This window comes from Triticum aestivum, chromosome 3D (genome assembly GCF_018294505.1).
Source record: "Triticum aestivum cultivar Chinese Spring chromosome 3D, IWGSC CS RefSeq v2.1, whole genome shotgun sequence".
Taxonomy (NCBI): domain Eukaryota; kingdom Viridiplantae; phylum Streptophyta; class Magnoliopsida; order Poales; family Poaceae; genus Triticum; species Triticum aestivum.
In genome coordinates this window covers 57,055,907-57,076,398 of record NC_057802.1, presented here as the reverse complement: position 1 = coordinate 57,076,398, position 20,492 = coordinate 57,055,907, and positions in this window count along the sequence as shown.

Here is a 20,492-nt window from a genome sequence, read left to right as displayed (position 1 = left end):
TAGCCGTGTCCCCGGTTATGGACATCTTGAGTATCTAGTTCTTGGATTATCCCGTTGATCTCATCATGTTACTTTAATTAATCTTGTTGGGTTAATGATGATACTTAATTGGGATTGAGATGCTGTCAACCATCTCCATGTTTCACAACCACAATGGTAGGTAAATAAAATTTATTCCTTTGCAGTAGGGAAAAATTGGCTTTTCGCAAAAACATTATAACCATAGAGCTTTTCCACCAGCCATATATGCATGTAGTGATAGCCTTTGTTCATCATTTCTCTATGGTGTGAATTTGCCAGCATATTCCATGTGCTGACCCATTTTCGGGCTGCAACATTTCATGTTGCAGGATTCTTACGACGAGTAAGTGATACGTTAGGGTTACGATTTCTACACTCAACTTTGCCGTTGGTGTTGATGGGAATCCACACTCTTGTTGCTTCCGCTATTTGGATTGAGGTAATAGTATTTATGTTATTTTATACATGTGATTTACCTCTGTTATAAATCCTCGAGTACTGTGTGTGTCAGCATACCGATCCAGGGATGACACTTAAGCACAGAGACTTGATCCATTTGGGTCGGGTCGCTACAAGATGGTATCAGAGCACATGTTGACTGTAGGACGTGACCCTAGAAACTGGCAAGCCCATAGGAAGGATTTTCTCAAAAACTTTCCTTTTCAACAAGATCTTTTACCTCTCTCCTTTTCCGAGTCTTATTCAAATATTCCCTTTTAGTGAGACCATATCCCTTTTTCCTTTTGGACCACTCGAAGATTCGACTGATGAGACCACTCCAAGAAGTACAGGATATCGGACAACTAAGACCATTCGGAATGAAGAGGATTTTACCGTGCATTATGATAATGGAAACTACAATGGTTGAAGATTCCGAAGACTGGGAGAATTTGAAGGCTCTGAAGAATTGCTAGATGTGTATGACCTAGGAAGGTTACCCTTATGGAACTTGGCAGACTATGGAAGCTGTCAATACTCGAGAGCAAGGTGTATCGGAGAAAGACCGAAACATGGAGAGTAAGAAACTCAAAGTCTTTGTCAAGGAAAACCATAAGGCAGGAGATATCCACTATGGAGAGATAGCTCATGGAAATGACAAGGACAGAAACACGGCTATCCATGATGTTATCGCCCGCTTATGCTATTGTCACCGTGCTGAGTTAAGCATGCATATGCATGGAAGGATTGGATGGTAGAAGGCTGATGGAGCACCTACCAGCAAGACGAAGTTTTAACCTTAGCTGGTGTATCACCAGGATCTGGAGCATTACATCAGGAAGTTTAAAGATGAACCTTCAGGAAGCAGTATTCGACAAGTAAGCGTTTCGTGAAGAACTCAGGACCCAGAAATTGAAAGTAGCCAAGCTGGGAAAGCAAAACCTCGAGATAACGGAGACTCGTCAGGAACTGAAGGACAGTAGGATCATGGTTCATGTCAAGGATGCTGAGACCCAGAAGTTGGAGCGCAACTCCAGAAATATTAAAGGACGTCACGAGAGACTTCGCGTCAACAGAGATGATTTGGCAAAAGAACTTGAGAAAGACAAGCATGATCGGAAGAAGCCATCGGAGACATGAACAAGACTTCAAGAGTTTGGCGGCGTTGAAGATTTGTTGATCTTTAGAAGACCAAACCCCTGTTATACCTACGTTAGATGCGACGTTTGTGAGCTGTCATTTGTTTGTTGTTTTTTTCGACAGCCACAATAAAAATCTGTCTTTTCAAAAATTTGTTTGTATTGTGTGCATCCCTCTCGACCTCTCTTATCTCACCCCAAACCCATGGACCCAATAGAGGATGAATGGAGATGAGCTTGTATTTTCTAGACCGATGAGTCAATTGGAGACGGACCGATGGATTCAGAACATGGAGGATCACATGAAGAATAACCCTATAGTCGGAAAGTATATGACCCGGCATGCTCTTCAATGTTTTGAAAGAGGTGCTGCTACTTGGTGGAGGATGTACCAAACCATCAATGGATGGCAAGGAGTAACCACTTGGCAAGAATTTAAGTGGACTCTACAAAGATCTCGTCTTGTGTCCCAGAAATTGAAGCCTTATGGAAAGGATATGAAGAAACCTTGTGCATACAAGCCTTGTGGAGAAATAGGACACAACCATAAGGAACACAAGGATGGATGCCCAAATTGTGAAGGAAGTCACCCAGTTGAAGAATGCCCAACTAGGCAGATCACTTGTTTCTTGTGTGAAGGGACTACCCACTACCCTGCTCAGTGTCACATCTACCCCATGGTACAAAGGACCATCCAGCAGAAGAAAGAAGCAATGAAAAGAGCCCTCATGGAAATTTTAGAGGAATCTGTGATGAAGGAAGAGGTGGAGGACACACCCAAAGAAGAACCAATTAGACCCTGCACCAAGTCATGCTATTCATGTGGAGAAGAAGGACACATCTCCCAAAATTGTCTGAATGGGGATTTAGTAGAATTCCCGACAGAGGAAGTAGAGTATGACCCACAGGAAATAGAAGCCCTGATTGGAACGGAAAAGTCCAGGAAGAGAAGTAGATTGGATCCCAGGAACAACCCAATTTCTACAAAGAGAGACCTGAGTCATATCACATGTTTCAGGTGTAAAAATTCAGGGCACTACTTCAATGATTGCCCAAAAGGGAAGATGAGGACCCCAAGAGGCTATATAATCACAAGGAAACCTCGAGATATGTCAGAAGTAATGTGTTTCCGTTGTGATGAAGCAGGGCACTTTGCGAGACAATGCCCCAAGGAGACGGGGACTTGTGGCAAATAGTTGAGTGCAACGAGAAATATAGTAGTAGTAGTGTGGACATTTCTTTTACTAGTGAGGTGTCGGATTGAGGCATGTAATGGAATGCAGGAGATTGTAATATTTGAGAATCAATAAAGTTAGCATCATTGGTATTGATTTGGATTCTATGAGTTGTTACTCTATGAAGAAAGATTTTGACCATTTTCGAGGATATGAGAATTATGGTCTATGGAAGATTGTGCATTTTAAGGGTGGTAGTACCCTGTGAGGAAACTTGACCCTTGGAAAAAGGTAATGATATTCCACGAAGTGGATTTCGAACAAAATAAGTATGAGTTTTATCTCGATATGTTTGATACCCCAAGAATATGAGGGTATGGAGTATTATTGGATGTAAAGGAGGTAGTCTATGAAATTGGAGACAGAGCATGTCTTCGTGTGTTCCCTCTGCGAGGAGTTAAACTATTTGGAGTTAGGGAAAGTTAGCCCCGAGATTTGTAGGACGATACCGAGTTTTGGAGCGTATGGGAGAAGTGGCCAACAAGTTGGAGTCACCCGAAGGACTGTCATGAGTTCATGATGTGTTTCACGTTTCCCAGTTGAAGAAGTGCCATGCAGAGATGGCCAATATTCCCCTGTAAGGACGCTTGACCCTGGAAAGGATAATGATGTTCCACGAAGTGGAGTATGGACTTCATAAGTATAAGTTTTTTTTTATCTCGGTATGTGGGATATCCCACGAGGATGAAGGGATAAATTACTATTGGATATAAAGGAGGTATGATGTTGGAAATATGGATCAATGGAAATTCCATAATGAGTCAGAGTAATCATGTCCTAGTTTGGTGCCAATAGAAGGAAGGAAGACAGTACAATTGGATGGATTTAAGAATACTAGGAAGTTGGATGTTGGATTAAGGATCAGTTTCCCCGATGATGAGTTCAAGGTTTACCAGTGATGAGGTGGGCCATAACCCACAGGCCCCAGGACCTGCCAAAAAGCAAGCACATTTCTTGCTGAAGGAAAGACCCTGGAAGAAGTTACGATTTTTATCGACAGACGAGCTTATAGGAGTTACGCAAAACCTGAGGGTTGGGAAGGAACGATAGATGTTTGTTGGCTTGCAGAATCCATGGATTTATCCGAACTTGGTTCGTCGACAAGAGAAATTCTGCAATGCTTGCGAGGATGACCGAGTGTTAGAATGCGAGTTTTGCTAAACCATATACAAGGTAATGATTTGGGTGCGGGATGGATTGATCACCATACCGACTTACTCTTATTATTCGCTTTGCTATACGGGATGGTAAATCTGAGTGACCTACCTATAGTAGAGAGACGACGGTATTAAACCTTGTTTGAACCTTATAATGGTGTAAGTATTTTTTCCCTTGTACAAGGCAGCTCTTGCCAATCATAGGTTATACGGTGAGGATCAACCCAGACCCATTTCCTGCAGGAGAAACCATAAATTGTTGACCACCAGGAGATGTCGATAGTTGTTTAGTATTGGCGCCTGACCCGTCAGCTAAGAAGACCCAGTCATGGAATAACCTTACCAAGATGAAAGGACAGAAGAATTATGGTATAGGTTATGCCACTACCTGAAGAGTCCAGAAAAAGGAATTATACTAAAGATCTGAGAAGACCGACCCTGTCAAGGATAAGGATGGAGTATATGAGTATTGATGCGACCGTAACCATGCTTCTAAGGGTGGTAGCACCCCAGACCCCGGTGATGATCGATGGATTTTGAGAAGACCCCCAAACACTAACCTATTTCTTTCTAGCCTCTCCGAATCTCGAGGACGAGATTCATTTTAAGGGTGGTAGGTTTGTAACATCCCAAAATTCTAAATTTTGGAATGTTATAATAAACAGATAGATTGGATTGATTGTTTGATTGATTGACTAAAAGTGAGTGGATTTCGAAACCTTTTGAAAGTTAAATGAGAGGGAATAAAAGGACTTTCCCAAACTTTCATTTTGCTTTTATGATCTCCATGAATTCAAATTCTTTTCATCACAAAACACTCGAGAGAAGATGACATGACTTCTTCCATTCATTGAAATGACAAGGGGTGTTGAAAATATTTGAATTTCATTTGAAAATATTTCCCATTTCTGAAACTTTATGCAACTCAATGATTTTCACGAGAGAAGATAAAATGACTTCTTCAAAACAAATGAAATATGAGTTGGGAGTTTCAAAGGATTAAATTCAAAGTCCCATTGAAATTATTTTTCAATATTGGAGTTATTTGACTTTTATTCAAATTATTTTTCTCCAAAAATAAAATATACAGAAAATAGGGTAACATGATTCCCTACAACAGAAAATTGGAGAGAAATAAATTTGAAATCATTTTTGTATTTTAAAAATGATTTTTATTGGATTATATTAAGGCAGTAGCACTCTTTGCTTTATGTAAATTTGTGAGGATTTTATTTGACTTCACAAAAATGTCCATGTTGTTGGAAATCTTTTTCTGAAAATTTTGATATATTATATGCCTATATAATATTTTATTTTATAGTTTATTTCTTTTTCTTTTGTTAAAAAAACTCTTCGAACAGTGCCAGGCCGAAGCCCAGCACTGCTCTCTCTCCCCTCTCTCTCCCCGTCGCCGGCTGGGCCAGCCCAGCGCCCGAGCTAGGCCGCGGCCCGCCAGCCCAGCGCGCCCTCGCTCGTCCCCGAGCTCCCGCTCGGGAGTCCGCCGGCCGTACGCCGCCGCCGCCGACGTGCCCGAGGCGGACACGCCTCCCCACGCCCCCTCGCGCACGCCAAGCCACCGCCTCCCCTCTCCTATAAAACCCGAGGCCCCGGGCCCCGTTCCTCCTTCCCCGCCGCAACCGCCGCCCTCGCCGGAGCCCCGCCCCGACGAGATCTACCACCGCCGCCTCGCTTCGTCCCGTCACCGAGGACCGCCGCCGACGCCGCCATCCTCCTCACCTCGCCGCGCCGCGCCTCCCCGTGCTTCGAACCGAAGCAGCCGAGCCGCCGCGCCAGAGCTCGCCGTCGCCACTGCCCCGCCTCGCCGGAGTTTCCCCGCCGGCGCCGGACCGTTGCTGAACCGGTATAACCCGCCGGTGCAATCCGGTTTTTTCTCAAGTTCGGTTTTTTTTAAAAACCCTAGCCTAGATCTGTTTTTTTAGGTTTTACTAAACAGCGAACATCCACTGTTTAGATCCTATAAACGAACGTTCACTATTTAGTTTTTTCTTTTTCTGTTATTTGCGACCAGGGACCCATCTGTGATGATTTTATTTACAGTTTAGTCCCTGTTCTTCAAACGGTCACATCTTTTTACTCGTTTGTCCAAATCCAACGAAACCAACGCCCACTTCTTCGTTATGATCTCCTCTATCCAGTAAAACAACTTAAACATGTTTTTTAAAGTTTTAAAATTTGAATTCAAACAGATTTGTATTCAAACTTCTTTTGTTCATAACTGAAGTTCCGTAACTCCGTTTGAGTTGATTCTTTTTGCAAATCGAAGCTCTTGACCTAAACTTTCTGATAAGGCCAAATTCACATAATTTTGGTACTGTTAGAAATTGTTTTATGTTGCAAGAGTTAATTGCTTGGTTTTGAAGTTTTCCAAATTGTTTTCCTCGTTCTTTCTGATCTTTTGAGTGATTGCTTATGTGTGGTTACCATTGCTTGCTTGCGATAGATTGACCGGAGTGTGACGAGTATAACTATCCAGAGTATTGAGTGCGAATCATCTTCATCAACATTGCAGGCAAGTTCACACTTTGATCATACCCCTTTCATACCCAGTTTTTTTTATGCATTAGATTCAACCCTCAAACAATTGCATGATTAGGATCTGATTAACATGTGGGTATTGGGAAGTAGTTGATGAGGTAGTACCTATTGCCCTGTTTACAATCAAACCCTTGGGAGTTACTTCTACGTTGCTATTATATTGCCATGCTATGCTCGTAGACGTGGATTGGGTTTGGGAGATATTCATGACAGATGTGAGATTGTTAATAATGGTTTACTTAAGGTGGCAACTAAAACTCACATCTGGGTGGATTGAGGCACCTGGAGAACCCAGTGTTGTCTGTTTGTATAAGGACCGCCACCCAGGCTCAAAGGGATCATAAGATTATTCATGCTAGAAACTTCCGTGTGCAGCCACAAGCCATTATGGGCTCTGGCATAGTTGAGTAAGTTGTGTGAGCTCTTGAAGAGGTGGACTAGCAGATGTAGGGGGATTGTAGGTGTAACGGTATGCCCGGAGTAGAGAGTAAATGCTTCTGAAAGACTGTGTCTCGGTCATCCGTTTCTCAAACATCATGTAGTGCGAGAATCAAGCGGAGGCGATCGTGTCTTGTGGGGAAAAGTGCGCAAACCTCTGCAGAGTGTACAAACTAATCATGGTTAGCCGTGTCCCCGGTTATGGACATCTTGAGTATCTAGTTCTTGGATTATCCCGTTGATCTCATCATGTTACTTTAATTAATCTTATTGGGTTAATGATGATACTTAATTAGGATTGAGATGCTGTCAACCATCTCAATGTTTCACAACCACAAGGGTAGTAAAATAAAATGTATTCCTTTGAAGTAGGGAAAAATTGGCTTTTCGCAAAAACATTATAACCATAGAGCTTTTCCACCAGCCATATATGCATGTAGTGATAGCCTTTGTTCATCATTTCTCTATGGTGTGAATTTGCCAGCATATTCCATGTGCTGACCGGTTTTCGGGCTGCAACGTTTCATGTTGCAGGATTCTTACGACGAGTAAGTGATACGTTAGGGTTACGGTTTCTACACTCAACTTTGCCGTTGGTGTTGATGGGAATCCACACCCTTGTTGCTTCCGCTATTTGGATTGAGGTAATAGTATTTACGTTATTTTATACATGTGATTTACCTCTGTTATAAATCCTCGAGCACTGTGTGTGTCAGCATACCGATCCAGGGATGACACTTAAGCACAGAGACTTGATCCATTTGGGTCGGGTCGCTACATTCCGTTGCCTCCCCATGAACACGACGCATTCCGTTGCCTCCCCATGAACACGACGACGACGCTGTTTCTCCGTTCCGACCCAGCCATGTACACGAGCCCTGGATGTACGTATGCGCGAGTAGGCGTTCGAGACCCCGCCCGTATGTACACATACGTGGTCGTATTTTCTTTCTTGTACCCTGGCCGCTGTACTATGTGTACATGCTACGTGCGCGCCTCTACTACGACACATGCGCGCCTCTACATCCACCAGTATATATATACGTACACGTTCGCGACCAGAATGACAACGCTATGTACGCTTCGACCAGGTGGGTCCCGACTATCAGGCACTTCCTTGCGTGCGAAGATGTAGCTGGTGGGTCCCAGCAGTCAGAGGGGCTAATCTTTTTTTTTGCCCGGACGTACTTCCTTGCATGCGAAGATGTAGCTGGTGGGTCCCAGCAGTCAGGGGGAAATGTTTTTTTCGCGAAATACGGTGGCCCGTCCGGTGGGTCCCCGCTGTCAGGTGGAGGAATCATTATTTTGCGTGTAATAAGGAGGCACTTCCTTGCTGCGGCCGTGGACCCAGCTGTCAGCCTCTCCACGTACAGTCCACGTCCGATGGAAGTCGTTCCTTGACCATGTTGACCACGCCGCGCCGAGAGCACCACGGCGGTGGACGACGGCGAGGACTAGGAAGGGGATGACTCGGAGCCGGGGAAGACGCAGCAGTGGATGCCCACGCGAAGAGGAGTACGAGGGTTCACTGGTTCGGCTGCGGTGTGAGGCTGATGTCGCCGCAGAATAACAGGGGGTGTGGGTGAGTAGAGGGATGGCCTGGCCAGCGGCGGGAGTAGTAGGGGCGGTGAGGCCTCCGCGGCATCATAGCCGGCCACGGAAGGCAGGAGCACGCGGCACGACCGACGCTGGTTTGGGCGGCTGGAGCAAGAAGACCAGAGGTTGAAGAAGCACTACGGCCGTTGGATGAACATCGTACGGTACAGGAGCTAGAATCGTACATATTGACTAAGTTGACAAAGCCCTCCGTCCCCGTCAACTTGGTAGGCCCACAAGTCAGCCTCCCACTATGCTGGGTTCCAGCTGGCAGGGGGAGTATTCATTTTTTTGTGCGTAATAAGGACGCACTTCCTTGCGTGCGAAGATAGCTGGTGGGTCCGACATGTCAGCGGGGGGCACGTTATTTTCACGAAATACAAAGGCCCTTCCGGTGGGTCCCAGATGTCAGGTGGAGGAATCATTATTTTGCGCATAATAAGGAGGCATTTCCTTGTGTGCGGCCGTGGACCCAGCTGTCAGCCTCTCCACGCACACTCTACTTCCGATGGTGTCGTTCGTTGACCATTTTGACCACGCCGCGCCGAGCGCATCCAAGGTGGTGGACGACGGCGAGGCCCCGGACAGCAACAAGCCGGAGATGGGAAGACGCGGGAGTAGAGTCGCAGACGGAGAGGTGTACAGGGTTAACTGGTTCTAGTGCGGTGTGGTTCGGCAATCGGTGGAGAAGAACAGGAGGTGTGGAGGGGTGGAGGGATGGCCTGCCAACGGTGGAGTAGCGCTTCATAGCGAAGCGTGCTAAGCAGAGCTGCTAGCAGCAGGAGGCGGGAGGTGGTCCCGGCGGCGCTGGAGGAAGAAGACGAGAGACTGAAGATGGATGCCGGTCGTTGGATGTAAATCCAACGGCTAACATGTCAGAATCATTTGTTGACTAAATAGACAACGACTTGCGTTGGCTTCGACCTATTGGCCCACATTTCAGCCTCCAAAAATGTGGCACGTATTCAACCCATTTTTTCAGAATCTACATTTTTTTATTTTGCGCGGTAGAATTTACAGTCAATTTGATCTTTTTTTTGAATTACAGCCATTAGCTAGGCTGGGTGAACAAATAATGTAGCGTCCATGCGGCCCATTTATTTTATTTCCTAAAAAATTACAGGCCATTTGCACTTTCTCGAAATACACTATTTTGCTGGGCTGATTCTAATTATAATGTTGGGTTGGGCCAGCAATGTTATCAAAAAATAATAAGGGGCTGAGCATTTTGTTATACATATATTTAAATAATAAGTGATATTATTACATTCGTCCTTAAATCTTACCAAGCTTTTGTACACAATCACTAGGATTTCGTGCCAAAACAATCCAGGATTTTATTTGTTAAGAAATTATTTTTGTAAGTTAATAAGATGTGGGATATTGTTTTCTTACATATGTAAGTATCTGTTAAATATATGATGACAATAAAAATAATATAAAATAACATATAAAATAATTTAAATATTTATAATATAGTTAGAAGGGAAACATAAGTTGGACCTGGCGTTCCTATTCTTATATAGAAAAATAGAACAGACCTCTGTGTTTTCTTCAAAAAATACATAAATTGGGCTGCCAAAAATAAAACCTCGGATGGGAGGTCCATAGGCCGGTCGATACATGACGGCCCTAAGAAAATACAAACAGGCCTATGGACCTCCCATCCGAGGTCGTGGGCTGCGCATGTTAAAAATGAAAGCCTAGACGTGGCAGCCCAAAACCACGTCCAACACTTGCCAAAACTTTGTCCCTCATTTTCTCTGTGTTTCGCACACTCGACATTGTGTGGGCATTTTGACTGTGCATCATATGAAGATGTGCTATGCATGAATGTTGATCAGCATGATGTTAACTGGCTGGTAGTTCCATTTTCAACCATGAATAAAACTTCCAACATGATGTTAACCCTGTTTGAAAAGGCCGTGTTAAAATAAATGCTCTGCCTCTGAAAGTTGCAGTTCCTTATATGAAACTGAACTTGCAGTTTCTTTTCTGAAACTGAAACTTGCAGTTTCTTCTCTGAGAATCACATTGTCTGCACTTTTATACTCCTATGAAACTACATTTTTAAAGTGCTAAAAATAGATCTCTAGAATTCATAAAAATAATTCATATGCTCAATACTGCAAATCTGAAATTCAAAAGACATTCATATCTGAAAGTACTCTCAAAATACACAACACAAAACACAATTCACAACCTGCAAATACTGACAACCCTAAGCTCCTCCTGACAATTCACAACCTGCCCGACTATTGGGTTGGGGGGCAGCCCCCTCCTATTCCTCGGCGGCAGACAGCCACCCCGTGAGACGATGTGAACGGCGAGGGAGACGATGGCGGGGAAGCGTCATCGGGCGAACTGCTTTTATCCTCTCTTAGTTGGGTTCGGTCGACGAAGACTCCACCGGCTCGCTCTGGCAGGACACCCTCACAAACGGCACCCTGTAGATGCTCGATCCTTCAATCTCTGGTGGATGCTCCATCTGGGATCGATACTCCCACCACCGCTCCCTCACGATCGGATTCGGTGAATCTGTTTGCTCCATGGCCTAGAGGAGCAGCTCTATGTACTCCGGTGCGACTCCCTCCGGGAGTATCGCTGCCTTTTCGCTCTGTTGCAGATATTTGGCCATGGATGTCGCCGGCGCCGCTAGTTGGTCCTTGTTGTCAAACCAAGACTATATCTCCAACATTGTAGCTAGCTTCACAGGGTCGCCGTCTGCGATCCTCACGTATCGGTTGTACTCCTCCATCGATCTACTTCTCCACGGCACCTTCACTCACCGGCGGTGGTTTTTGAATGGAAGAGGAGAGGAGCAGCGCTGGTTTTGGATTAGAACGGGAGAGGAGCGACGCTGGTTTTGGACTGGAACAGGAGAGGAGGGGCGGTGGTTTTGAAATGGAAGAGGAGAGGAGCGGCGCTGCATTTAGATTGGAACATGAGAGGAGCGGCGGTGGTTTAAGAGGAGAAGAGCGGAAGAGCGGCGCTGGTCTTGGAAGTATTTTTTTTGTTGTTTTGTGTATTTTGGGTCAAAGTTTGACCACGTACTGTATTTGACAAGCAAAATGTGAATGCATGTCACCAAAAATTGTATCGTTTGGTTCGTATCTGAATGTACTTTCAAATTATATTATTTTTGCAACGTATAGCATATATTTTATGTGCGAAAACCATGGTCAATTATGACCCAGAATAAAAGGGAGACTACTTAATGTGGGGTCGCTTTCTTAATTGAAGGGTAAATTGATTTTGATTTTAATCCAGTCACAGCGCGTCGGCCCTCTCGTCCAATCCTAAATCGCTGCCGCACGCTCCTCTCCCTCTTCTCCATTGCAAAACCACCTCCTCTCCTCTCCATCCTCTCCATTCCAAAACCACCATCTCGCCTCTCCCTCTTCTGATCTTCTTCATTGCAAAACCACCTCCTCTCCTCTCCATCATCTCCATTCCAAAACCACCGTCTCGCCTCCCCCTCTTCTGATCTTCTCCATTGCAAAACCACCTCCTCTCCTCTCCATCATCTCCATTCCAAAACCACCGTCTCGCCTCTCCCTCTTCTCTATTGCAAGACCACCGTCTCTCCTCCCATCTTCCAAAGCTAGCACCGGACCACTCAGAAGGACATCTATGGAGAGGATGCGGCAGCGAATCAGGCAGATCGCCGGCGGCGACCAGGCAAAGTTAGCCAGGTTGAAGGAGATCCTTAGTTGGTTTGACAATGAGTGGGAGATTTCGAGGACGGTGCGGGCCATGTCGCAATGTATGCGAAAGAGCGAGACGACGGCGATGAGGGCGGCGATGTACATGTACTCCTCGGCGGCAGTCACGCCGCAGTCCTCCGAGTTCATCGAGTATCTCCTCTGGCGATGGAGCATACAGATTCGCCCGAGGCGACAGTCAGGCGGAGGTGGTGGGCGTACAGGTCGAAGGTCGAGCACCCAGAGGATAACGAATCGATCGAGTATGGTGTGCCATTCGTGAGGGTGCAGAGCCAGCCGGAGCCACAGGAGTATTCCTTCTCCCACCGCAAGAGGAGGCCGGATGGCGCGACATCGCTTCCCCGCCGTTCTCCACGGTTCCCTCGACGCTCGCCTCGTTTCAACGGCGGCTGTAGGGTTTAAGGTAAGCTTCGCACTAACCTAATCTTCCACCTGCTCATGCTTACAATCAGTGTGACAGCTAATGAAAATCATGCTTACAATCAGTCTCCGAGTACTACGCCAATCACCCTAAAATAGCTCTGGACCTTTGGGTCAAAGTTGTGACACAGTGTACAAATAAAGAAAAATAGATTGGTGCTTCTTTCAGAAAAGAGTACTCCCTAGAAAACTGCCAATATAAGCTACTAGTATTTGGTTAGATGATTTGCTGCCAAGAAAGATCCATCCACAGAGAGCGCCACACATCCCACTGGTGGTGGTGGATGCCAATGCGTGCATGCAGCATGGTTGGTGTCGGTAATTTTTACTTGGCACACCTCGCACTCTGCATATATGCCGGTTCCATACGTACATTTGTGCAGTTCCACCAAGATGCAGCTGAATAACCCTGTTTGCATAGATAATGAAAAAGCGTGATTACATTATAGTAGCACTAGTTGATGAAACACACAAAATAAATAGAAGAAAATATTGCGATAGTATCATAGTATGCCATGCTGCGAGGGCGAAATGGGCCCTGCGACGCCTCATACGGTACGCCTCATACTGGACATCGTCCCAAGTCTCCCAGATACACCTTCTGCTAGTGATGAACATCAGTGTACATCGGTAGTACAAGGAGGCGCCTTGAGACATTCAAATCTCTATTTTTCTACATATCAACTAAAATTAAGCGCCCCGGTTTGCAGAAACGCTTAAACATTAACAATGGGACTAGTTGACGAAACATACATTAACAAAGAGAAGCACTTTCTTTATCTACATTGAAAATGAAATGATAGAGATGACACTCGCTCTATTTTAACTGTATTATTACTTCATTTTATCAGTGACACTAGGGTCGAGCAGGTGGCAAACGAGGTGTACCGTGCGTCGCAAGGATGGAGGCCGGGGGTGCTTAGACTGGGATGTTGAAGCTGGCTTTTTCAGTCACCAACATGGATGATTCAATTCATGGGACCTTTTGGTGCAGTTCACCTAAAATGAAGCAATGTCCCGTGTGCTAGCAGCTTCTTCTTCAATTTTTTTAAGAAAAGGGCTCCAGCCCCGGTTCCATTTCCATCAGAAAACGAAACCCACAGAGCTTCTTCTTCATTAGTTGCAATAAAATTGAGCAACATCAAGGTTGGTTGTGAAGCTCCTGGAATGCTCAACTATAATTTGGATATCATTTGTGCAGTTCAACTAAGATCGAGCGTGAAATGTATATCTCTGTTTGCACAAAAAAGGTGGAAAGGAGGGTGACTAACAAGTGATGAAACATGCATCAAATGAAAAGAAGCATGTTCCTTATCTGAATGGCAATCCTACAAGGACAGTAGCAATTTCTAAAGCACTGGCATTGCTAGATATTAGTGTGGGCATTAGGATTAACTATGACAACCGTTAAATACGACATTACTTTGGGCACGGGAGAGTAGGCGGACCAGGACAGTTGCATTTCTAACGAAAAGAACCAACTTATCTTAATGGGAAATTTTAGCAGGACATGTAAAGAAGTGCCATTGATTCATATTACTGGAGGCATTACATTGAAAACAACATTGGTTTAACGTGTCCTTACTTTTAACAGTGCGACTGCTACATTTTACCAGTGGCATTACATAAGAGTGGCTCGGGGCAACAAACATCAGAACAGGATATCTAGGTTGGTCCCATTTTTGTTCGGTATAGCCACCTTATACTGTGTGAGGCTAGCAAATCTAGTGCTGGACTTACTCTGTTGACTTGTCCCCCAGTCCCCACTTTCTTTCCTTTTTCCACCAATAGATCGGGTTTATATTGAGTTTGTACTGCGTTTCCCTTTATTTCCCTATTAGACCTAGAGACGAGTTGGATAGCCAGTCTCTGCTACTATTTGCCCCCATTATTTCCTCTTTCGACCAAGTCCTAGATTCAGGTAACAAATCCTCCCCCACCCCACCCCCTTTCTTCCTTGTTTGAACCAAGTGGTACTAGATTCGAGTGCATGAACTAGTTTTACCTCTTAAACGTAAAAAAATTAGGTGGTTTTCGAACAGCCGATCGATCCTATCTACGAGGGGGCCTGAGAAATAGTAAAAGATACAAATGCAGCGACGTTAGGAGCTCGGGAAGTAGAGCAAGGCCGGTTTCGAAGGAAGTTATACCTGATGGTCGCCAGGATATCGCTAGGTGGGCGGTGGGAGGCCGGATCTGCCCACACTACAGCAGCGAGGAAGAAGGGGTCGGAGGCCCCCCTCGCCAGCGGTGCTTGGGAGAGAACGGCAAGGCAGGCTGATCGGGACGCGCCCAGCAGTGGGTAAGAGCCGTCGCGAAGGACGACCGTGTGAACGTTGCACCTTCTCACCTTCCCCGGCGGAGAGGATCCGGCTGGATCTGTGACCAGCAGTGAGCAGAGAGAGAGATAGAGTGTGGCCACCGCTGTCGTGTTTAGTTCTCGAGAGGTTGAGACAGTGTGAAGAGAGCAACACTAGCAAGCAAGCGCGGAGGCTCCTGCCTATATAGTGGAGTAGTACTAGTTTTCTTTTGTCTACCGGAGCCGGCTTGACCTCGTGAATGACTGTCGAGAAGTCTTCATGCACGTGGCCCGGAGGCACAGTTGTCGTCATTTTGATCTGAAGCGTCGGATTATAACATATAACACGAAAAAATGCCACATGATAAGAAGTCATAACCTCGCTGCCCAAAGGAGACAATATGAATCCCGACGGACAAACTAGACGAGGAACAAAGCTCAAATTAAAGATAAACTTGTAGAAAAGGGGTCCGTCGACAGATGTCCTAATTAACATAGCCGGCTTGACCTAGATGGCAGCCGAGTAGTCACTGTTCGTGCATGTGCCCCCAATGACTAGCCCAACTCAGTTGTCGCTGTTTAACCCTCGCAGTGATCCGAAGCACATGACACCTAATTTTGCGAGATGACAAGAAACCTTTTTTTAGATTTCTCACCACAACTACAGCCATGTACAACACAGCCTGCACGATATGTACACGATAGCCAATCCAGGCGTGTCTGCTGGAGTCTGGTCACATGCATGGACGAACTGATCTTCCATGTCTTGCAGGGATCGTCCAGGCACCAACGTAGTACAACACTTCTCTAGTACTATCGCTCGTCTCCCTCTTCTATTAAGTCACCCGACTTGCGGGGCCGGGGAGTGTGCCTATGGTCGGTTCTCAATTGACGTCCCACATGTGTGTGCAAACGCAATATGACGCGCGTTCCATTCGGAGAGCAGCGTGCCAGACTGACCGACCGTCTGGGGTGCGACGCGAACGCGACGGGCGTGCTGTATACTCCGTACATGTGTACCACCGTTTTCTAGACGCTTTGCTCCATGGCGGGCGCAATCCATGGATACAAAATTAGTATACTGTATACTATTTAAAAGTCGAGGGCGGGGCTTTTCCTGCGCGGTAGGCGGCGGGGCAGTTCCGCCTAGTCGGTTCGACAGAGACGCGAGAAGACGAGGGAGTAGGCTGCTGCAAACGTAGGGCAGTGTGATTTGACAGCGAGTTACTGCTGGACATGTGGGGCCCCATGATTTGACTTGCCATTATCATTTTAACTGCGGCGCTACGACCGGCGTGAGTCTCCCGATTCCTGACCACCTCCATACAGGTGCCTCTCCCAATGCTCCACCATGTAGTAGAGGCTGGCTCTTGCATGAGAGCCCACTTCTCCACTTTTTCCTTGCCTCTCTTTCCTCCACATATGCAAAAATGCCATGTAAAGCGCACTATTGTACTTACTTTTACTTGCTCCTACAGGTGCTTAAGCTTGCCACATAGGCATAAAGTCTGATGTGGCAAGTTAATCAATAAGAGAGAGACTAGTTTGGTGACCCAAGGAAGAAACGGTGCTAAGTGCGTGTACCTAGGTGAAAAGACAATTTTGAGTCTATAGCTAATTAAATGAAGCAAACTTAGCAACACCATTTCATTGGAAGAGGTCACTCCCTGGCAAATGCAATAAATACTAGTACTCCCTGTGTCCCATAATATAAGAACGTTTTTGGCACTACACTAGTGTCAAAACGTTCTTATATTATGGGACGGAGGGAGTACGAAGAAAGAGATAGAGAGGAGTAAAAAATACACTTATAGCCAACCTTATAGCCAACCTTGTTGTAGTATGAGTGACTAAGTGATGATTATGTATCACATGCCAACATCAGATAGCCTAACGCACCATGTTAAATCTCCAAGGGCGCGACCGCGCGAGCGACGAGATGTTCGTGGTAGGCGCGACCATGATACGGGCTGCTGGTAGCCCTTGGATCTGAGATCAAACGGTCTCATGCTAAGTTGCTGAAAATTTGCAGAATAACCCTCCAAGATAGGATATTCACCCATAGGTCTAGAATCACGCCATGAAACCATTCTATCTCAGATCCAAGGGCTCTCGGAAGCCCGTATCATGGGAGAATGGAAAGCCACTACCCTGCCGTTCGCACGCTGGCAGTTCGCTCCTACTCGTCCCCGCACGTCCTTCAATACTACGGCGGTTTGCTCCTAGTCGTCCCGTCCATTCACATTACGGCAGTTCCACTAATCCTAACCCTCCTCCCAAATCCATGGCGTCCCAAATCTCCACGATCGGCGGTGAGTACAAGGTTAGAACCATCACCGGCGATGAGTTCGACGTCATCTACACCCATTCTTCCGCGACGGTGAAATGATGCCTTTCTCGCTTCAGACGCATGTTCGAAGACTCAGATGATGAGTGGGTCGCTGGGCTAGATGTTGAGTACACCATAGTCCTGGGACGAGAGAAGGATCTAAAGGACGAAGAGAGGAAGAAGCCCGCCGTGATCCAGGTTTGCGTGCATGACTTATGCTTGGTCTACCACATATGCCATGTCGACGTTGAGTGCCAGGATTTTATGGACTTCCTCAAGAGCAACCTAGTCAAATTCGTTACTGTAGACTTTGGTAATGACAAAGAAGTCCTGCGTCGGATAGGCCTCATTGTAGGCAACACCTTCGACCTCCAGAAGAATCGGCTGGTGTCCTCTCGTCAGCCTTCAATGCTGACCCTGGCAGGAGCCATGTTTCATCCTTCGTACGGTAAACTGGAGAAACCTCCATACATGTTTCATTGTCATGCATGGCAGCGGAATGTACTAGATATAGACCACATCCACTACGCTGCAATGGATGGCTACCTTTGCTTCAATATCTACAAGGGTTGGATGAAGAGCAACAGCCAAGTGTGCGGTTCAAGCAAAGAAGTATCGGCCAAGAGGAAGAGGGACAAGGACGAAGTCGAGGACGTGGACGAGGTCTCCGAGTAAGGTGGCAGTGTCGTTGCTCATGGTGGTTCTAATGCAGTGTCTACCGGAATAGTTGCAAAGTTTAATTTCAGGTGTGCTTAATTTAATTTGAGGGCTGTGTTGTGCCGAGCCCCCAGCAGAACTATGTTATGTTTCTTCTCGTTACTTTAACTCTTCAGTATGTACATACTAGTATTTCTTACATTTCATCTTTTAGTTGGTATAGTACTACCACTTGTTTCTTCACATTATATACATACAATATATATGGCCAACATCATATAGCCAGCAGTTTAGTTGTCAAAGAATTTCAGGGTGCTTAGTTTTGTCAAAGAATTCCAGGATACTTAGAGGGTGCTTGGATCCAAGGGACTTATTTTAGTCTAACTCAAAATAGTCTCTTTAAGAGGCTAAAGTTCCAAGCACCCCTGACTAAAGAGGGGCTAAAACTAGTCTTGAGACTCAATTTTTTTAGTCAGGGGTACCCCTACTAAAATGTGGATTAGTCCTCTCTCTACGCATTTAACTCCTCTCCTTTAACACAGGCGAGTTCTGGATTGGAGGGTTTGGAGGATAATAAATGCTCATTAACTTGATTTTAGCCTTTTTAGTATTTGGATCCAAGCATGGGTGAGGCTAGCATGTTTTAGTCCCACTACTTTTAGTCATGGGACTAAAACGTATCCAAGCACCCTCTTAGTTTTATTTGAGGGGTGGGTTGTGCTGGACACCATTATTGTGACTAGCCTTTTTTACTATATGCATAATTTGGCGACGAGCGCTCTCTATATGTGCCACCTTTTTTTTAATTTCAAGTTTTGCTCCATGGCGCAATCCATCAATACTACAGCTGTACAAAAGTATACATTTTTTAAAAGGCTAGAGGGCGGGGCAGTCTAGCTTGGTCGGTTTCATGAGAGGCGAGGGCCTTTGTGATTTGACGGCTCATTACTGCTGCAAGGCGGGGCCTTGTGATTTGACTGCTCGTATAAATGCGCCGACGACCTGATCGAGGAGGAGCAAAGAACCGTGCGGTATACTCAAGTTTTCCACTGGAGTAGTACTGCGACGGAGGAGCACGAAACATGGCAGCCCAGTGCCATATGGCGATAAAAAATGATCTAATTTGCTAGTCATCTCCTTGTTAGCATTGTTCTATTCATTCCCTCAAAAAAACCATTGTTCTATTCATGCCTCGCAGAGAACGTGACACATGCGGCGAAACACCCGAAGCAAAAGATGAAACGCAGGAGCAAAAGAAGAAGGAAGATTATCACCCCAAATGATCTAATTCGCCGCAGAGTCGTAACTGCTTCTTCATTGCCTCCACGACCTCCATCTCCTTGCGCGTCTCCTCCGCCATGTTCTTCATTCTGTCCATGATGCGGGATTTCTCGACGCGAGCCTTCATCATCTGTTCCACGGCCGCATTACGTACCTTGACAGCAGCCGGGTGCTCGATGCGGAGCTTCGCCAACTCCTCCTGCTGTTCCATGACGAGGGCCTGCAGCATCTTCATCGAGGAACTACTATTCTCATGCAGCTTCTTCCAGCCGGTGTTCTTCTCCTTCAACAGGTCGATCTTGTGGCAGAGCTTCGCCTTGTCCTCCTGAAGTCGCAAGATTTCGCCGGTCGCCTTCTTCTCCGAGGCAATGCTCTTCTTCAGCAGCATCACCGAGCCGGCGGTCAACTCCCCCTGCTGATTGAGCTCAGCGGGCATGTCATCGAGGCTCTCCTTCAGCAACTCCATCAAGCCTTGGATGAACTCCTTCTGCTTATTGAGCTGATCGGGCATGCCGTCGAGGGATAACGACTCCAGCTCCGCCGGCTCGGCATGTTCGCCTCCGCGGCTAGGGCGCTCCTAGGAGCCATTGTCTGCCCGTGAGAGATCTTTCGAGGTCTCTGCATGGCGGCAACCCCTCTTTTTTTTCCGCAGCCTTGGTTGCCGCTCCCTTGTTACGAGTAGTTCTCGACCTAGAGCTCTGCTCACCGGCCATGGCAACGACGGACGAAGAAGAAGCACTTATGAGGAGGAAAGGTAGAGTAATTTTCGGTTAGGTAGTTCCCCTTTTTATAACCTAAGTACTAGCACTAGTACTAATACCTGCATAGTGGGAACACATTCAGGTTTGGTACGTACTACTAGTAGGTGTGAGCAGGCTTTCGAATGTGATGGGAACAAGGTAAAGATTAATTGATGGTTTTGGTTTCGAGGCCCGAAACGGGTCCCGATGAGTTTAGCAGAACATAAATTTGAAGTACTACACTGCTCAAATGCGTAAATGTTATGTTACTGTCAAAGATTAGCACAAAATACGAAGGAGACCAATGGAAGTACTACTAGCGACCCACGATTTAACTACTCGCATGCGCGCAGTGGAGTAATAATGTCTTTCTTCTGCCCTCACGTCCACTCAATTTGCATGCGCTGTATTAATTGACCATCAATGAGGTGAACGACTTTACATGCGTCAAATTATCACAT